Below are 15049 nucleotides of genomic sequence, written 5' to 3' on the forward strand. Positions count from 1 at the left end.
TGGAGGAATTCAGCAGGTCATGGAAATGAATAGTCAACGTTTGACGCCGAGACTCTTCTTCGGGATTTATTATTTTGATATTCTGTTCTAGTCTCAACAAGAGCCCTTAAGAACTATTTACACTTCAAAGAGATCACCTGCCAGTCTTCTCAACTCCAGCCAAGCTCACCCAATCCATTTTCATAGGTCATCTGTACATCACAGATAATTTTTGCTGCACTGACTATTTTAACAAGTAGCTTTTAGGTAAGGGCAACTTTGTAAATTAATGTTTTCTAATCTTATAATTTAAAAAGTTTCAAGCATTTCTACTGGTTCTATTTATGTACAGAAATTCCCATATTTTATTCCATCTGACCTTTTGCCTCCTTGTTACCGTAGATGACATTTGATAAAGAATCAGAATCAGGTTTAATATCACCAGCATATATTGTGCAATTTGTTAACATTGCTGCAGCGGTACAATACAATACATGATGATAGAGCAAAAAGACTGAATTACAGTGTGTGTGTGTGTGTGTGTGTATGTATATATAAAAATAAGTAGTGCAAAAAAAGAATAGAGTAGCGAGGTAGTGTTCATAGGTTTACTATCCATTCAGAAATCAGTTCGCAAAGTCGAGTCGTCACTTTTATTGTCATTTTAACCATAACTGCTGGTATAGTACATAGTAAAAATGAGAAGTTTTTCAGGACCATGGTGTTTTATGACACATTACAAAAACTAGACTGAACTACGTAAAAAAAACAACACAGAGAAAAAAAAAACACACAACTACACTAGACGACAGACCAACCCAGGACTGCATAAAGTGCACAAAAGAGTGCAGGCATTACAATAAATAATAAACAGGACAAAAGGGCAAGGTGTCAGGCCAGGCACTGGGTATTGAGGAGTCTGATAGCTTGGGGGAAGAAACTGTTATATAGTCTGGTAGTGAGAGCTCAAATGCTTTGGTGCCTTTTCCCAGACAGCAGGAGGGAGAAGAGATTGTATGAGGGGTGCATGGGGACCTTCATAATACTGTTTGCTTTACGGATGCAGCGTGTAGTGTAATAGCTGTAATAGCAGGAGGAGAGACCCCGATGATCTTCTCAGCTGACCTCACTATCCGCTGCAGGGTCTTATAATCCGAGATGGTGCAATTTTTGAACCAGGCAGTGATGCAGCTGCTCAGGATGCTCTCAATACAACCCCTGTAGAAGGTGATGAGGATGGGGGGTGGGAGATGGACTTCCCTCAGCCTTCGCAGAAAGTAGAGACGCTGCTGGGCTTTCTTTGCTATGGAGCTGGTGTTGAGGGACCAGGTGAGATTCTCCACCAGGTGAACACCAAGAAATTTGGTGCTGTTAACGATCTTTACCAAGGAGCCGTCGATGTTTTGCAGGAAGTGGTCGCTCTGTGCCCTCCTAAAGTCAACAACCATCTCTTTTGTTCACATTCAGAGACAGGTTGTTGCTTCTGCACCAGTCTGTTAGCCGCTGCACCTCCTCTCTGTAAGCTATTGGTCGTTCTTGCTGATGAGACCCACCATGGTCGAGTCATCAGTGAACTTGATGATGTGGTTTGAGCTGTGTGTTGCAGCACAGTCGTGGGTCAGCAAAGTGAACAGCAGTGGACTGAGCACACAGCCCTGGGGGGGTCCCCGTACTCAGTATGATGGTGTTGGAGATGCTGCTCCCGATCCAGACTGACTGAGGTCTCCCAGTCAGGAAGTCTAGGATCCAGTTGCAGAGGGAGGTGTTCAGGCCTAGTAGGCTTAGCTTTCCAATCAGTTTCTGAGGGATGATTGAGTTGAATGCTGAACTGAAGTCTATGAACAGCATCCGAATGTATGTGTCTTTTTTGTCCAGGTGGGTTAGGGCCAGGTGGAGGGTGACGGCAATGGTGTCATCTGTTGAGTGGTTGGGATGGTACGCAAACTACAGGGGTCCAGTGAGGGGGGCAGCAGGGTCTTGATATGCTTCATGACGAGCCTCTTGAAGCACTTCATGATGATGGACGTAAATGCAACGGGACGGTAGTCATTTAGGCAGGACAGTGAAGACTTCTTTGGCACAGGGATGATGGTGGCAGCCTTGAAGCACATTAGAACGGTGGTGCTGCTCAGGGAGATGTTGAAGATGTCAGTGAGAAAATCCCAGCTGGTCTGCACATCCTCTGAGCACTCTACCAGGGATGTTGTCTGGTCCAGCAGCCTTCCATGGGTTGACCCTGCACAGGTTTCTTGTCACATTGGCCACAGTGAGACACAGCACCTGGTCATTTGTAGGAGGAGTGGACTTCCTTGCCACCATGTCATATTCTGCCTCAAAACGGGCACAGAAGTTATTTAGCGTATCTGGGAGGGAGGCATCACCTGCACAGTCAGGTGATGTTGTCCTGTAATTGGTGATGTCCTGGATGCCCTTCCACATGTGCCGTGTGTCACTGCTGTGTCCTGGAAGTGGCTGTGGATTCAGATGGCATGTGCACACTTTGCCTCTTTGATGGCTCGGGGCAATTTGGCCTTTGCTGTTGTTAGGGCTGCCTTGTCACCTGCTCTGAAGGTGGAGTAACGAGTCCTCAGCAGCGCACGCACCACCGCGATCATCCATGGCTTCTGGTTAGCGTGTATAGTGATGGTCTTGGACAGAGTAACGTCATCAATGCACTTGCTGATGTAGCTGGTCACTGATGCTGTGTATTCCTCTAGGTTGGTAGAGTCGCCATTGGTTGCAGCCTCCCTGAAAACGTGCCAGTCAAAGTGCTCAAAGCAGTCTTGAAGAGCAGAGATGGCTCCTGCCGGCCAGGTTTTCACCTGCTTCTGAACTGGTCTGGAGCAACTGACGAGCGGTCTGTAAGCTGAGATTAGCACAACAGAGATGAGGTCTGAGTAACCGAGGTGGGGGCAGGGCTCTGCCTGGTATGCATCCGGGATGTTTGTGTAAGCCAGGTCTAACACGTTCTCCCCCAATGGGGAAGAAGCTGTTCCTGTATTGTTGAGTGTGTGCTTTCAGGCTTCTATACCTCCTTCCTGACGGTAGCAATGAGGAGAGGTCATGATCTGGGTAATGTGTGTCCTTAATGAGAGATGCCACCTTTTTGTGGCATCACTCTTTGAAGATGTCCTAGATACTGCGGATGCTGGTGCCCAGGATGGAGCTGGCTAATTTTATAACTCTCTGCAGTAGCCTCCCCCTCCTCCCATACCAGACAGTGGTGCAGCCAGTTAGAATGCTCTCCACGGTATATTTGTAGAAATTTGCAAGTGTTTTTGGTGACAAACAAATCTCAAACTGCTAATGAAATACAGCTACTGTCTTGTCATATCAAAAACTTATTGGTTTGGTTAGATGACCTATTGGATAACAGGAAACAGAGTGGCGGAATCAATGTGTTTCTACTCATTTCATCCTCACCTGTTCCAAGCAAGCAGCACCCCAGTCTCTTTGTGTCAATCATTGAGCTAATTATCAAACCATCAGATGAGGCCAATGCCACTGTGGATTGAGCTCTACCTCTACTGGTTGCAGAGACCAGAGGGTACTAGCTCTAAGCACCTCCTCATATTTTTGGTGGACCACAACTTCACCAATGAACACCAAGCCATGCCTTCTTGGACTAATCAGATCTTACCATGTCAGTAGATCTCTCCTCCGTAGCCTCTAACCTGACAGTGCCTCAAACCCACAGTGTCCACTTTTGTCTCTTACCTAAGTCTTAGAAGAACCATAATTTCTAACTGCTGTTTCCCTACTGAGTTTGTATCTCATAGTCATCCCTTCTCCTCCTGCCCAGTGCCTTCCAGCTCATTCTGGGGCAACTCCCCTGCCCTTCACCATTTTGACAACTACCAAGTTCCTGGCTCCAACCACTCGTCCTTCAAAATCAGAAGAAGGTTTAAAATCACTGGCATATGTCATGAAATTTGTGGCAGCAGTACAGTGCAATACATAAAAATGATAAAATAACATTACAATGGATTCCAGTTAATTGGGACATTTTGGGACCAGTATATTTTGGTCCAATTAAGTGATGGCTCCAATTAGCCGAAGTTTCATAGAAATAGTTAAAATGTACAAAAAAGACAAACTATCATTTAACCGAGTAACAAATTATGTATGTAAATGAAATATAGAACAAATTAGAATGCTACCAACACTTATACAGTATTATAAAACTGTGTATTAGTTTCTGATAGTTATCAACAGAGGAATTAGTCTAATGTATGCTGCCATGTTCTTTTGATTGACTGTAAATGAACAAAATCAGAGCCAGCACTTAGTGCAAAGAATGGACTACCTTCAAGCAATATTTTTTTAATGCATCCTCCAAGTCTTCATTATCATTGCAACATTCAAGATGATTGTCAATGCCTTCAAGTTCTTCATAGTTCCTAATCTGTTGAAGTAGTGAATTTGTTTAATTTTCATTGCTGGCCGTTTCTGGCATCTCTAAACTTGGCTGCTTGACACTGCAGTGAGCAAAACAATTCTGAATTGTCTTACAGCTTATTACTCACCAACTATCAGTGACAAAAATCACTACTTTTTGAAAACAAAACACACACATAAGTGACACTATTTTAAAATTGTTTGCTCAAAGCCCAGTGAAATATCTAACGACCCCATGATATGCATGTGACTGATGCTAGTTAGAAACTGGCAACATTCTCCTATCCCAAATCCTATCTATTTTCTTGATTTGTTTTTGTTCTTCAAGAGTTATCCCAAATAAACAGCTGCCCCAATTAACCGATTGTTATGTTTTGTATCTCAAAAACATAAAACTAATTGAAAGAAAAAGTTGGAATCCCAGGAGAACGTGTATATTTCATTTTTATTTTAATTGAGGCATGCTCATATGACACGGTGGCTGATGACGTATGCCATTCACATATTTCATTCACATAACCTGGAATGAATTATGCAAACAAGAAAGAATGCTTAAACAATGTATTTACAATATTACTCAAATATCACTGATATATTAAATACCCAAGACTCCTCCGTGCTTAATTATAAACTCCAATTTAAAATAGAATACATCTCAACTTATATACATTCAGTATATACGATATAATACAAGTACTATCCACAGCATAGTGAATTTTAAATTGTCACATTCAGGCCTGAAGATCTCATTGCCGTGGATCTTTTCTTACAAGGGAGTGATCACTCTGGTTGGCAGGCGAGGCTTGTGGCTGTGGAACAGTTTCAGGTTCTGGAATTTCCTCCATGGTGGTTGTAGGAGTTGACTCTGAAACTGCAGGAAATGGTTCTGAACAGCATTTTTCTCTAACAGTTGATTCTGCTCTCTCAACTGACCAATATGTCATCTCCGGATGACATCAGATGCAATCTCCACGGTGTAGGCGAGTGGTCCAGTTCTGTCCTTAGTCTTTCCCAGTACCCACTTTTGATCACCTCTCTAGCCCCTCGCCAGAATGGCTTGTCCATTGGTAAAGCATTGAGCCTCTTTGTTTTGAGGAGGCCTTAAATGGTCTCAGTCATTTGTCCTGCTGAAACTCAGTTTGAGAGATCCAAGCGTGAGCACAAGGGATGACCCAGAGACAGCATAGCTGGTAAGTTGTTGATTGTGGAGTCTGCTGTATTGCGATATGCAAGGAGGAAATTGATGAGCTTCTGATTCATTGTCAGTGTAATGTGTTCAGCTGATATTGCTTACAATGTGTTCTTTAGACTAGACAAACCCACTGTGCATATACTTATATCTGGAACAAAATTGTTATCTACAGAACTTGTTCTTACCCTCATGACTTCTTTTTCAATACCTCCCATTGAATCCAAGATGTACCCATGGGCCCTTGTATGGGCTATAGCATTTCTGTCTTTTTAACTAAGTGGAACAGTAACTGTTCCAAGCCTACTTTGGCACTTTCTGCAACTCTTTCTCCATACACTGATGATTGAATTGTTGTGGCTTTCTGCAGTCATGTAGATCTCAGCAGTTTTATCAGCTTTCTAGCTTCCATTCTGCTCTCAAATTCACTTGGAACATTTCTGACACTTCTTTCCCTTTTATGGATCTCTCTATCTCTATTCTGGGAGACAAATTATCCACCAATAGCTACAATAAACCCACTGACTCATTAGCTACCTTGACTATCCCTTCTCCCATTTTGTCTCCTGTATGCTCAAAAGTTTACACTTCAAAGTAAAATTTATTATCAGAGTACATACAAGTCACCACATACAACCTGAGTTTCTTTTTCTGTGGGTATATTAAGCAAACCTATAGAACAGTAACTGTAAACAGGATCTGTAAACTGTAAACATCAGGAAATGTAAACAGTATACAGACTGTGAACGCAGATAATAAATAAATATCAATAAATATGAGCATGAAATAACAAGATAGAAGAGGCCTTAAATGAGTGTAGTCATCCCGTTTTGTTCAAGAGCCTGATGGTTGAAGGGTGTAACTGCTCTTGAACCTGGTGGTGCCAGTCCTGAGGCTCTTTTATCTTCTACCTGATGGCAGCAGTGAGAAAAGAGCATGGCCAGGATTGTGAGGATCTTTGATCATGGATGGTGCTTTTCTACGGCAACGTTTCATGTAGATGCCCTCAATGGTTGGGAGGGTTTTATCCGTGATGTACTGGGCCAAATCCACTACCTTTTCTAGGATTTTCTGCACCAAGGCAATGGTGTTCCCAAACCAGGCTGTAATTCAGCCAGTCTGCACACTTTCCACTACACATCTACAGAATTAATCTCCACAGACTCCTGAGGAAGTAGAGGCAGGGTCGTGCTTTCTTTGCAATTATATTTATATGTTGGGTCCATGACAAGTCCTCTGAGATAGTGACACCCAGGAATGTAAAGTTACTGATGCTCTCCACCTCTGATCCTCCGATGATTACTGGATCATGGACCTCTGGTTTCATAGAAACATAGAAAACCTACAGCACAATACAGGTCCTTCGGCACACAAAGCTGTGCCGAACATGTCCTTACCTTAGAAATGATCTAGGGTTACCCATGGCCCTCTATTTTTCTAAGCTCCATGTACCTATCCAGGAGGGTCATTTAAGGGACCAGCAGCCCATTTCATGCACTCACCACTCTCTGCATAAAACTCTTACCCCTAATATCTCCTCTGTACCTACTTCCAAGCACCTTAAAACTGTGCCCTCTCGTGCTAGCCATTTCAACCCTGGGAAAAAAGCCTCTGACTACCCCCACAATCAATGCCTCTCATCATCTTATACACCTCTGTCAGGTCACCTCGCATCCTCCATTGCTCCAAGCAGAAACACACAGCTCGAACCATATCATCAAGTTAGCCAATGACACGACCGTGGTGGGTCTCATCAGCAAGAATGACAAGTCAGCTTACAGAGAGGAGGTGCAGCGACTAACGGACTGGTGCAGAGCCAACAACCTGTCTCTTAATGTGAACAAAACAAAAGAGATGGTTGTTGACTTCAGGAGGGCACAGAGCGACCACTCCCCGCTGAACATTGACGGCTCCTCGTCATAAAGAGCACCAAATTTCTTGGTGTTCACCTGATGGAGAATCTCACCTGGTCCCTCAACACCAGCTCCATAGCAAAGAAAGCCCAGCAGCGTCTCTACTTTCTGCGAAGGCTGAGGAAAGTCCATCTCCCACCCTCCATCCTCATCACATTCTACAGGGGTTGTATTGAGAGCATCCTGAGCAGCTGCATCGCTGCCTGGTTCGGAAATTGCATCATCTCAGATTGCAAGACCCTGCAGCGGATAGTGAGGTCAGCTGAGAAGATCATCGGGGTCTCTCTTACCTCTATCATGGACATTTACACTACACACTGCATCTGCAAAGTAAACAACATTATGAAGGACCCCATGTACCCCTAATATAATCTCTTCTCCCTCCTGCCATCTGGGAAAAGGCTCCGAAGCATTCGGGCTCTCATGACCAGACTATGTAACAGTTTCTTCCCCGAAGCTATCAAACTCCTCAATACCTGAAGCCTGGACTGACACCTAGCCCTATTGTCCTGTTTATTATTTATTGTAATGCCTGCACTGTTTTTGTGCACTTTATGCAGTCCTGTGTAGGTCTGTAGTCTAGTGTAGCTTTCTCTGTGTTGTTTTTTTTACGTCGTTCAGTCTAGTTTTTGTATTGTGTCATGTAACACCATGGTCCTGAAAAATGTTGTCTCATTTTTACTATGTACTGTACCAGCAGTTATGGTCAAAATGACAATAAAAGTGACTTGACTTGAAAAGGCCAAGTTCACTCAACTTATTCTCATAAGGCATGCTCCCCAATTCAAGCAACATCCTTGTAAATCTCCTCGTTACCTTTATGGTTTCCACATCTTTCCTGTAGTGAGGTGACCAGAACTAGCACAGTACTCCAAGTGGGGTCTGACCAGGGTTCTATAGAGCTGCACCATTACCTCTCAGCTTCTAGACTCAATCCCACGTTTGATGAATGAACCATATGCCTTCTTAGCCACAGAGTCAACCTGCACAGCAGTTTTGAGTGTCTATGGACTCGGACCCTAAGATCCCTCTGATCCTTCACACTGCCAAGAGTCTTACCATTAATCCCATATTCTGCCATTATATCTGAACTACCAAAATAAACCACCTTCATCAGATACTGCCTGACCTGCTGAGTTCCTCTGGCATTTTGTGTGGGTTACTCTGGATTTCCAGGATCTGCAGATCTCTTGTTTTTTTTAATCTTGAACCTAAATTTATTTATTTATTGAGGTACAGAGCAGAACAAGCCCTCCTGGCTCTTGGAGCTGTGCTGCCCAGCAGCCCCGATTTAACCATAGCATAAGCATAGGACATTTACAACTTACTAACTGCTATGTCTTTGGACTCCAGGATGAAATTGAAGCACCTGGATGAAACTCACGTGGTCACGGAGAGAACATACAAGTGTGTTGCAGACAGTCGTGGGGTGCACTCTTCATTTTCAGTAAAGCTGTCGCTGTTGATTGCCTTCCTAAGATGTCAACTGTTTCTCTTTACACACATTTTACGCGTACATCCAACATCAAACAAGAGAAAATCTGCAGATGCTGGAAATTCAAGCAACATACACAAACTGCTGGAGGAACTCAGCAGGTCAAGCTGCATCAGTCCTGCCGAAGGGTTTCAGCCAGAAATGTGGACTGTACTTTTTTCCATTAATGCTGCCTAGCCTTCTCAGTTCCTCCAGCATTTTGTGTGTGTTGCTTGTACTTTGAACATTTTCTGTTTTTAATTTAACAATTCCTATCAATATTTCAACCGACCTCTCCCAGACAGTGAAACATTTTCACTGTCTGAAAATGGAGTCAGGTCACTTGCGTTATGAAGAAAAAATGCCAGTTTTGAACCAAAGATTTCTACAATCCACTTTGTGATAATGAACTGATAATGTGCTGGAATAATGTTTAATTGTAAGTTAAGTATGGACCAGAACTTTTCTGGTCTTTGAAGTATACAATGGGATTTTTCAAAATACCATGAGGAAAGATAAGATAGTTTAGTATCTCATCTAGAAGACAGAGCACCCATCCTAACTCCTATCATGTAATATTCCTTCATATTGCACTGAAATGAGGGCCTATTTTTATGCTCTGATGTGGGACTGGACTCTGTTAAACAGCAGCTGATATTAACTGTAGCCTTTGATTTGAGACATATGAAAAAAAGTGCAAGAAGTAATCATCCAATCATTTGAAGCTCTTTTTGTCTGTTATTATTTGTTATGGATTTTGTCTTTTTGTCTCCACATCATTAATGAAAATTATTCAGCAATTTTGGTTGTGAAACAGTGGGCAATGATTTCCTTTCTGATTTGAAAGGAAGGCATTAACCACTGTGTCATATGTGAATCTTACTTTATATAGAAGGGTATTGATGCACCATCAATAACTCACTCTGAGACATAAAGGCGAGATATTGGCTTTTATTGACTGGAAAAAGGAACAAGCAGTGAGTGACCACCATACTACATCCTGGAGACTGAGAGCCCGGGCTCAGGCCTTGATCGCCTTTATACAGGGGTCTGTGGGAGGAGTCACAGGAGCAGTCAGCAGGGGGCATGTCCAGACAGGTATATGTAGTTCACCACAGGTATAGAAACAGAAAACTGAGTGGGTTGTTAATTTAAGCTTGTTACTTCTATTAACTTTTTGCTCATACTTTCAAGGAATAAGATGGAGGCACATTTCATGTTTGACCCTTGGTGTCAGTGAACCTCCCTCCCATAGTTGGATTGCTCTATGTATAGAAAATGTTTAGAGGAATGAGACTGGCTTGGTCAGCATTGGAGAGTTGGGGTTGAAGAGCCTGTTTCAGGGCCACTATATAGTTAGTGACTTCATGACTCTTTATGCTTTGAGTTATTAACAGCAAATGGAAGGGATCTGACTGAATATCTAGCTGGACTTCCTAATTCTAGTTCATACATGCTGCTCTGTCCAGGTTGTAGTGTCAGCAGAGACAGACAGAAATCAAAATATTATGGTTCAATTTAATATGCAACCTGAAATTCTTTCTCTTCGCAGACATCCACAAAACAGAAAAAGAGCTCCAAAGAATGAATGACAGCATTAGAAACCCGTCCCCACCACTCCCATGCACAAACAGCAGCAAAAGCATCAGCTCTTCCCCTTTCCCCCCACCACTTGCTCTAGCAAAAGCACCAGCCCCCACCTCCCACCATCCAAGCAATAGCAACATCCCAACAATAGCAACAATAGTTTTGTTAGAGACAATAATCTAGTGTCCAACAAAATCTACTGTCCGTCCCAACATCTAATGTCTCAGACAAGTGCTCTCTCTCTCTCTCTCTCGCTCCTGCAACAACAAGAGGGGAGACCAGCAGCTCACTGTTTCGATGTTACAACTACCGTGCCACTTGTCCGAGTTCCCCAACTCGAAGGGCCAACGGACTCTCACTGACCATTAAGAGAGAGAGAGAGGTCGAGACAGCAAGGATATAATTGATCAAAGTTACAGGGAGGTAGTCACCCCGAAGTTGCTGGAGGCGAGTAGCTGGGTAACTATCGGGAGAAATGGAAATAAACAGTTAGAGCAGAGTACCCCTGTGGCCATTCACCTCAAAAACAAGTATACCATTTTGGATACTTTTGTGGGGGATGACCTCCCAGGAGAATGCCACAGTGATCGGGTTACGGGCACCGAGCATGGGTCTGTGGCGCAGAAGGGGAAGAAAGAGAAGAAGGGAGTGGTAGTGATAGGGGACTTGATAGTGAGGGGAACAGACAGGAGATTCTGTGGACGTGAACGTGATATTCAGTTGGTATGTTTCCTCCTAGGTGCCAGAGTCAATGATGTCTCAGATCGCATTTACAACATTTTGGAGAGGGACGGGGAGCAGCCCGATGTCTTGGTACATATTGGTATCAATGACATAGGAAGGAAAAGCAATGAGGTCTTGAAAAGAGAATTTAGGGAGCTAGGTAGAATGCTGAGAAGCAGGACCTCCCGGCTAGTAATTTCTGGATCACTGCCTGTGCCACATGCCAGAGAGAGTAGAAACAGTATGATTGGGCAGATAAATGCGTGGCTGAGAAGCTGGTGCAGGGGGCAGGGCTTCATGTTCTTGGATCAATTGGGATCTCTTCTGGGGGAGGTGTGACCTGTTCAAAAGTCATGGGTTGCACCTGAACCTGAGGGGGACCAATATTCTCGTGGGCAGGTTTGTTAGAACTGTTGGGGAGGGTTTAAACTAACTTGGCAGGGGAGTGAGAACCGACATGAAGGGGCTCAGGAAAGGACAGATTGTAAAAAAGTAAAGATAGCATGCAGTCAAATTGTCAGGAAGGGCAGGCAGATGATGGGACTTAGTTGCAGCCAACAGGCTGAGTATCAAATCATTAGGGATGCAGAGAATGAGGTGGATGATCTTGTTGCAATATTACAGATTGCCAGGTATGATGTTGTGGCCATCACTGAATCATGGCTGAAGGATGGTTGTAGTTGGGAGCTGAATGTCCAAGATTACACGTTATATCGGAGGGATAGGAAGGTAGGCAGAGGGAGTGGCGTGGCTCTACTGGTAAAGAATGACATCAAATCAGTAGAAAGATGTGACATAGAATCAGAAGATGTTGAAACCTTGTGGGTTTGAGTTAAGAAACTGCAAGGGTAAAAGGACGCTGATGGCAGTTATATACAGGCCTCCCAACAGTGGCTGGGAGGTGAACTACAAGTTACAGCAGGAAATGGAAAGGGTGAGTCAAAAAGGGCAATGTTATGGGAGATTTTAACATGCAAGTCGATTGGGAAAATCAGGTTGGTAATGGATCTCAAGACAGTGTTTGTTGAATGCCTAAGAGATAGTTTTTAAGAGCAGTTTGTCATTGAGCCTACTAGGGGATCAGCTATACTGAATTGGGTGTTATGTAATGTACTAGAGACGATTAGGGAGCTTAAGGTAAAAGAACCCTTAGGAAGCAGTGATCACAATATGATTATGTTCAACTTGAAATTTGATAGGGAGAAAGTAAAATCTGGTCATCTGGACTAGATGAACTGCACCCTAGGGTTCTGAAAGAGTCCTGATGAAGGGTCTCGGCCCAAAACATCGACAGTGCTTCTCGTTATAGATGCTGCCTGGCCTGTTGTGTTCCATCAGCGTTTTGTGTGTGTTGTTTGGATTTCCAGCATCTGCAGATTTCCACGTGGTTGCTTCTGAAAGAGGTAGCGTTAGAGATTGTGGTGGCATTAGAATTGATCTTTTGAAATTCATTGGACTCTGGCATGGTGCCAGAGGACTGGAAAATTGCAAACGTTACTCCATTCTTTAAGAAAGGAGGAAGGCAGTTGAAGGGAAATTTTAGACCAGTTAGCTTGACCTTAGTGGTTGGGAGAATGTTCGAGTCAATTGTTAAGGATGAACTGATGGAGTACTTGGTGACACAGGACAAGATAGGACAAAGTCAGCATGGTTTCCTTCAGGGAAAATCCTGCCTGACAAACCTGTTGTAATTCTTTGAAGAGACTACAAGTAGGATAGGTAAAGGGGATGAAGTTGTACAATTGGACTTTCAGAAGGCCTTTAACAAGGTGCTACACATGAGGCTGTTTACCAAGTTAAGAGCCCATGGTATTACAGGAAAGTTACCAACATGATTAGAACATTGGCTGATTGGTAGGAGGCAAAGAGTGGGAATAAAGGGATCCTTTTCTGGTTGGCTGCCAGTGACTAGTAGTGTCCTGCAGGGGTTGGTGTTGGGACCACTTCTTTTTATGCTTTAGATGATGGAATAGATAGCTTTGTTGCCAAATTTGCAGGTGGTACAAAGATTGGTGGAGGGGCAGGTAGTTTTGAGGAAACAGGTAGGATGCAGAAGGACTTAGATTAGGAGAATGGGCAAGAAAGTGGTAAATGAAATCCAATGTTGGAAAATGCATGGCCATTCACTTTGGTAGTAGAAATAAATGTGCGGACTATTTTCTAAACGGGGAGAAAATCCCGGAATCTGAGATGCAGAGGGACTTGGGAGTCCTTGTGTAGTACACCCTGAAGGTTAACTTGCAGGTTAGGTCAGTGGTGAGGAAGGCAAATGCCATGTTAGCATTCATTTCAAAAGGTCTAGAATACAAGTGCAAGGATGTGATGCTAAGGATTTATAAGGCACTAGTGAGGCCTCATCCTGAATATTGTGAACAGCTTTGGGCCCCTCATTTTAAAAAAGATGTGTTGGCATTAGAGATGGTCCAGAGGATGTGCACAAGGATGATTGCAGGAATGAAAGGTTTATCATATGAGGAACATTTGATGGCTCGAGGCCTGTACTTGCTGGAATTCAGAAGGATGGGGGGGGGGGGGGTGATCTCATTGAAACCTTTTGAACGTTGAAATGCCTAGATGAGTAAAGATGTGGAAAGGATGTTTCCCGTATTGGTAGAATCTAGGACAAGAGGGCACAGCCTCAGGATAGAGGGGTGCCCTTTCAAAACAGAGATGCAGAGAAATTTCTTCAGCCAAAGGGTAGTGAATGTGTGGAATTTGTTGCCACATGCTGTTGTGGATGCTAGGTTTTTGGGTGTATTTAAGGCAAGAGATTGATAGGTTCTTGATTGGACATGGCATCAAAGCTGGGAACTGGAGTTGAGGAGGCGATAGAGAAAAGGATCAGCCATGATTGAATGGCGCACCAGACTCGATGGTCCAGGTGGCCTAATTTTGCTCTTATGTTTTATGATTTTATGGCCTTATGGATGCTAAAACTGATTCTGATTCTGATTCTGATTCTCACTTAAATGCTGTAAGCATTGAGATCAGATTGACACTATCCACTAGATGGCAGCATCTAGTCAGGTGAGATGGCTGTTTATGGCAGTCAGTCTTCCATTGCCAGGTTCCAGAGTTGATACCATATTTGTGTTGTGCGCACAGCATTGAGGTCACTTTTATTGTTGTCTCCAACATCACACTACCCAGTTACAGAATAGTGGTTTGCCAAAACCCTGGAAGTTTCCTTTTTTTTGTAATTTTTTTTTATTGAAGTTCATCATCAAACAAACATTTCCATAAGATGTATTTCAGATATTGTACATATATATCATATAGTCATATTTGCCACAAATCTCCACATTATATTTATCTGAGGTACAGAATACACTTATGAAAAAGAGAGGAAAGAAAGAACAAGCAAAAGGAGAAAGCTATGTACAAGTAGGGAGTGATCCTTTTTTTTTACAACATATTCATTGATTTGTGAAAATAAAACCAGGCCTATGAGGCGTTATGTAGTTAAACAATTTTTCCCAGTAAAAATCAAATTGTTCCAACATATGATTAGAAGATGCTGTTACCTTCTCCATTTTGTAAATTTTCACTATAATTTCCATCCATGCATTTAAAGTTGAGCCCTCCTGTGATAACCATCTCCTGGTAAGAGTCTTTTTACCAGCCATCAACAGTATATTCATTAAATATTTATCTGAGGTAGATACCCAAAATATATGATCTTACTTTCTAAGGTTATTTCACATTTAAAGATGTCTTGTAGGGCATTATGTATGCCACTCTTATAGTCTTTGATAATGGGGCATTCCCAGAAAATATGATAATGGT

General features: G+C 43.0%; 1 long non-coding RNA gene across 2 annotated transcripts in view; it reads left to right on the forward strand.

The window, feature by feature from the left end:
- The first annotated feature begins 110 nt into the window (after positions 1 to 110).
- The window catches only part of LOC132406503 (uncharacterized), a 164708-nt gene continuing 149769 nt past the window's right edge, over positions 111 to 15049 (forward strand). For both annotated transcript variants that reach the window (XR_009516185.1, XR_009516184.1), the window contains exon 1: positions 111 to 246. This is a non-coding gene — a long non-coding RNA (uncharacterized LOC132406503). The remainder of the gene's footprint in view (positions 247 to 15049) is intronic.

Source organism: Hypanus sabinus, chromosome 16 (assembly GCF_030144855.1).
Source record: "Hypanus sabinus isolate sHypSab1 chromosome 16, sHypSab1.hap1, whole genome shotgun sequence".
NCBI lineage: Eukaryota > Metazoa > Chordata > Chondrichthyes > Myliobatiformes > Dasyatidae > Hypanus > Hypanus sabinus.